We start from the raw sequence: 5,774 nt of genomic DNA, 5'->3' as shown, positions 1-5,774 counted from the left end.
TGTGGTGCACAACAATAAACAAAATAAATGTTTATTGGAAGGGCCCTTAATGACAGTTAGTCCTACCTATACCCAAAGCCCATCTTCAATAAGAGCCAGAAGTGGTCTTCCAGCCTCTACTTGCAGACCTGCAAGGGTGGGAGACCTCCTGGCATCTCTTGAACCATTCACCCCACCTGAGGACAACTTAGACATTGTTGAGTTTGGGTTTGGTTGAGTGGTGGTTTTTTTTTTAAATTAAGCTTAAATCGGCTTTCCTGTGCCATCTGTGCTTGTCCCCTGGTTCTCCTCTCTGGAGATCAAGCAAACAAGTTCAAGTTTGAGCCCTCCTCCATGAGACTGCCCTAGAATTTCTAACACTAGATTTACTGGACAGTTTCACACTTTTCATGTCATCCTCTCATCCTGAATACAGGAGGTAAGGGGCAAGAAAGAGATAGAATCAGGGCTGAGGCCAGAACCTGCCTCTGAGAACAGGACAAAGAACAGAATGCAGACATGGAGGTAGGAGCTAGGGCCTCATGTCAGCCCTGGGCCCTGGCAGTCAGTTAAAAAGCCCTGATTGAGCACCTCCAATCTTCGAGGCACTAGGCCAAGCCCTAGGGATACAAAGGGGAAAAGCCAGTCCGTGCTGTCAAGGAGCTCCCAATGTGGCATACAAACATGGAGATGGTTGGAGAAGAAGCAACAGCTCGGGAACATCGCTCTTAGCTGATCCAGGGAAAGAAGAGAATGTTTGGGAATTGAGAGACCTTTAGTTCAATGGGAAATAGGGGAATTGAAGGAATGAGGATAATAACGGTTTAAGAAGATAAGCAGAATTAGGGAGGAAAGAGTCAAAATCAAAATAAGAATGATAAAAATAGAGGGACCAAAGACCTGGTGAAAATAAAGTCCTAACCCTCTCCTTGGTGAGGGGGCGGGGCCGGGGACCGAGCCAAGGCCATTCAGAGCTCTGGGCCCGCCCCGCCCTCTCCCCTCCCACTCTATCCTCCCCTGGTCCCGCCCCATCTTCTTGAGAAGGTCCCGCCCTCAGGGTCAGTGGTTCAGCCCCGGCCCCGCCTTGGGCACATCCAATTGGAATCAGCGGCGGACCCAAGGTGGGACCTGCCCCGCCCATCCGCCGAGAACATTGGCCAGAGCTGCAGCCCGGACTACATTTCCCCGAAGGCTGGTGGTCGTAACCGGAAGCGGCCTTCCCTGGGAACTCCCGGAGCGGTCCCGCTCCTGGGCCCTGTCTCAGGCCTTGGTGAGGCTCTCCTGGTGCCTCTTCCGGTTTGGGCCTGCTTGCTCAGGCGCAGTTTCACCTGGGGAGGGCTGGCCCTGGAGAGAGAGGTTGTTTTAGGTGAGCTGTGGGGGCGGGGCGTCAGTGTGGGCGTGTCTGAGTTGTGGGTGAGCTGCTGGGTCCGAGAGAACGTGGGAGAGGAGAGGAGCCCGGGCGGAAGCTGGTTGGGCGGGGCTCCCCCTTCCTGCCCCGCGTGGAGCAGAGCTCAGTCTGGGCTCTGTGCTTGTAGGTCCCAGGTAGGTCGGCCCTGGCAGCGGTGCCTTGTGCCGGCTGCCCTGCCTTCGGGGCTCCTCCTCCTCCCCTTCCTCCTCCCCTTCCTCCTGCTCCTCTTCCTCCCTCCCTCCTCCTTTCCCCCTCCTTTTCCCCCTCCTCCTTGGTGTGAGGGCCCCAGCTGCCCGCCCCCCAGCACTGCCAGGGTCTCCCCCTTCTGCAGGTTCTGAGGCTCGCTTTACGGTAGGGACCCAGGAGTCCTGCTTCCAGCCCCCTTGCAGGCTCCAGGTGTTCTGTGTCCCTGACCCCGCCTTTAGGGGTTGAGTTGTTCTCCCTTCCGACCCCCCTTGTAATGATCCAGAGTTCTGCCTGCCCCGAGGACCCCCCTTTGGATGCAGGACCCCCAGCTCCTTCCTGGCCCCCCACCTCCTGCCTGGCCCCCCGGCTCCTGCCTAGCCCCCTTCTCTGGACCCCCAGCTCCTGCCTGGCCTCTTCTGTGCCCCCCCCGGCTCCTGCCTGGCCCCATTCACTGGCCCTCCGGCTCCTGCCTGGCCCCTTCTCTGGATCCCCAGCTCCCGGGCTGCCTGGCTGTCAGATCCCAAGCACTGGCTCCCTGTGCCCCCTCTCCCCTGGGGATTCCAAGCCTAAGCCCTACCAACCCGTCCCAGGAGTCCCCCCCACCCCCAGCTCCTAGTCCTGTCCCTTAATCTGTTATGCAGAAACTGGATCAGTGGGTTGTTTCACCACATAAGCCTGGAGCCCCAGCAGCAGGGACCTTGATCAATTCACTTTCACCCCATTGCCTTCCCACTCCTCTGTGGCCCCTTTAAAACACTGCTTTCCTCCCTGAGTGGTGTGAACTCTCCTTGAGGGAGAGAGCCACCCTCCTATCAAACTGAATCAACCTTGCTTTCTTTACCAGCTTATGGTGCAGTTACCTGGTTATTCTGCTCACCTCCCACCCTCCTGAGTCACAACTCTTCACTTTATCACATTTATTAATAGTGTGGGCTCTCACTCTTAGGCCATCCTTTTACAGATGTTAATTGATTCTCTAACTCAACCCTAACAGAAGCTTTTCCAAACCTCTTTCCTTCTCAATCCTCCCTCATCCATCCCTCCACACCCTGGACTCTGACTCCTACATTCCTCATTCCTCTCTTGGCTCTGCTGCTCTGGGGCTCCTCTACCTGATTTCTCCCCCCCCATCTTCTCTGCCCCCTCCCTGCCTTTTTAGCTTCCTTTTGAGTACTGTCTTTTTCCATCAGATAGTAAGCTCCTTGAGGGCAAGGACTGTCCTTCCATTTTTGTCTTTCACTCCCCAGCCCTTAGCACAATATCTGGCTCATGATAGGTACTTGATAAATGCTTATTGACCATTGACTGTTAGAGACCACCCAAACACTTGGGGGGGGGCTAGATGGCGCCATAGTGCACTTAGGGATGTGTGTGTGTCTGTCTGTGTGTATATGTGTAACTTTGAAAGAAATACACACTAAGTTGTTTTATGAAATTTAGAGGTCTTCAATTTTGAGCACTCAGGCCTAGATAAATCTAATCATAAGATAAAATAAAGAATTGAGGAAAAGAATGGAATTTTAGAAAAATTAGATATGATAGACTCCTAGAGAAATATGAATGAGAATAAGATGGAGTATACCTATTACTCAGCTGTGCATGGCACTTTCACAAAAATTGACCACCTATTAAGGCACAGAAACCTCACAGGAAATGCAGAAAAACAAACTTGTAAAATGCACCAGTCCATAAAGGCATCACTCAGTCCTCTGCTTTGATCCTCTACCTGCTATTTGTCACATTGCAAATGTGGAAGAGTGTGAAGGGGTCCCTTGAACTTGTCTTTTTGAGTTGCCATATCATGAGTCTCCTCCTATCAGTTTGTGCCTGTTAGCCCTCATGTACTGGTGATTAAGGAGTTGCTGAGATACAATGCCCCTTTAGCTGACATGGGCTTATCCAGATTATTTTATTTCATTACAAAAATTATCAGTAATTATCCATCTTGAATCCCTTGCTAATCTACAGTGATAAGCCCCTAAATGTTGCTACCTTGTTTTTCTTTTTGTTTTGTTTTGTTTTGTTTTTCGGTGAGGCAATTGGGGTTCAATGACTTGCCCAGAGTCACACAGCTAGGGAGCATGGAGTGTCTGAGACTGCATTTGAACTCAGGTCCTCCTGACCCTAGGGTCAGTGCTGTATCCACTGCACCACCTAGCTGCCCCTGTGTTGCTACCTTGACATATGATAATAAACTTCTTTTGATTCCCTTAGTCCTGAGTTTTGCCTCCTTAATCCAGCTGAAAGCCTGAACAAAGAATTGTCCTTTTAACAATAAGGAGAATTTACAAGGTCCTTTGGACTTTCCTCAAAGAGTAAGTTACTGTTATTACTAATACTATTTATTTTTATTATTTTAAAAAATCATTTAAGTTTCATTTTATGGAACAAAATAAGCATTTCCATACCATAGTATAATAAAAAAAGATGATTGTATGTGAAACTGCAAAGCTATTGCAAATGACTGCAAATAGCTCAAGTTGCTATTCCTTTCCAATATGCTACAAAATTATCATGTAAATTTCTTTTTTCTTTCTTTTTTTCCCTTCACCCCCAGCCCTAGAGATGGCTACCATCAGACATACACACATACTCACACAGGTATGCCCAATACAGAAGGGAGAGAAAGCTTTATACCCTTAGAATGCTGTGACTCCTCCCTTCCAGGCCCAGATTGGTCTCCTCCTTTCAGGGTCACAGTCTTCCTGATCCACCCATCCTTTGTTTCCCTTGTCCCGTCCAGTCCACCCCTCCCTCGCCATAGGAGGCATGATCAGTTAATGAGGCTCTGATTCTATGCTGGGTGTGTCAGTTAATATTATATCTGCTAATTAAGCCTGCCCAGTTCCAAAAGCCTGAGCCCTTTGGCCTGCTTCGGGTCCATTAAAAGGGGTTCTGCCCTCTAGACTGAAAAACAGGAACTTTGGAGTCTATTTCAAAGGACTAGGCTCCTTCTCATTGGCTTGCCCTTTCCCCTGTTTTCCTGTTTTTGCAGGGTTTTGCAAGCTTGTTAAAACAGTGTAACTTGTTATTCCCAGATTCTTTGCTGATGTTGCAAAATGTCAGAGGTTCTCTTAAATTGTGGGAGCATGATACCTTGTTTCCCCTTGCCTGATTCTCCCCATTCCCTCCCAGCACTATTCTATCTTTGTGGATACTTAACCCTTACCTGACTCTCACAGGCCAAGGGGGTGCAGGTGATGGGGTGCTTGGGTGCTTGTGCTTGGACCCCAATTTCTCCCTAGCCTCAGAAACACTATCCCTTGGAGTTTCCCCCCAGCCCGAGGACACTGTGCCTAGCAATTACTCATGAGTGGGCCCAGCAAGACCCTTATCTCTCTCCCTGGTGCAGCTACAAACAGCACCTGAAGGAATTAATAGTTGGAACTGGCTTTCTACTGGGTCATAAAGATATTGTTACCCACTGGACTATCTATACTACCGCCCTGCCAAGTTATCTACATCCTGGACTCCTCATTATCTGTATTCTAGGCCTAAGACATATGGATACTCCCTCCATCTGTCTTGTCAAACAAGACATTGACTGGTGGCAGACTGGGCAGCTCTCAGTTACCCCTGAACTCTAGTTAACTTAGTGACGTAGCACGCCTAAAACCACACCTCCATGTGGCCCCCCTTGTGGGCTTTTCCTAGTGAACTCTGGGTAAAAGGCCTACACGATAGGTACAAGAAGTGCATGTTCCTTTAAGAACTGACCACTCCTTTACCACTCCCTCATCCTACCCTGAATCACCTAGTTAGCATATTGGACCCATGTTTTATTGTATTGTATCCTATACAAACTTTAACTGTGCCCCTCTAAGGTCACAGGTTCCTTAAGAATCCTTGCCCCCTGAAAAGCATAACAATAAGCTTTTTGCCAACTTGACTTGAAGAATGCTTGAGTCTGTGAATTCATTCCAGATGACACTGTGCTGTACTCCAGTCTTTGAGGGGTCTCAGCCTCTCAGACTGCAGCACAGGGAGGGCAGAGGACCAAGTGGAGAAAGATCTCTGATTCAGGAGCCTTTGAGACTCTGCCTGGTCTCATCCCATGTGGGATCTCAAGCCCCTTCTTCCTCTTGGGTCTCTGAAGGAGAATGGGTGAGGCAAGTGGAAAGGCTTTTAGAAGTACTTCTGATCTTGCTGTACATCAGAGAATCCGCACTGGAGAGAAACCATGTGAATGTAATCAATGTGG

At 49.4% G+C, this 5,774-nt stretch overlaps 1 long non-coding RNA gene across 1 annotated transcript; it reads left to right on the top strand.

Annotated features, from left to right (window-relative positions):
* The first annotated feature begins 1,398 nt into the window (after positions 1-1,398).
* Positions 1,399-4,165, top strand: LOC114031253. Its single transcript, XR_003567722.1, has 3 exons — positions 1,399-1,521; positions 3,788-3,888; positions 4,131-4,165. It is a non-coding gene; the product is annotated as an uncharacterized LOC114031253 (long non-coding RNA).
* The last annotated feature ends 1,609 nt before the right edge of the window (positions 4,166-5,774 follow it).

This window comes from Vombatus ursinus, unplaced genomic scaffold, assembly GCF_900497805.2.
Source record: "Vombatus ursinus unplaced genomic scaffold, bare-nosed wombat genome assembly UNPS02015114.1, whole genome shotgun sequence".
NCBI lineage: Eukaryota > Metazoa > Chordata > Mammalia > Diprotodontia > Vombatidae > Vombatus > Vombatus ursinus.
This window is presented reverse-complemented; position numbering and strand designations above follow the sequence as displayed.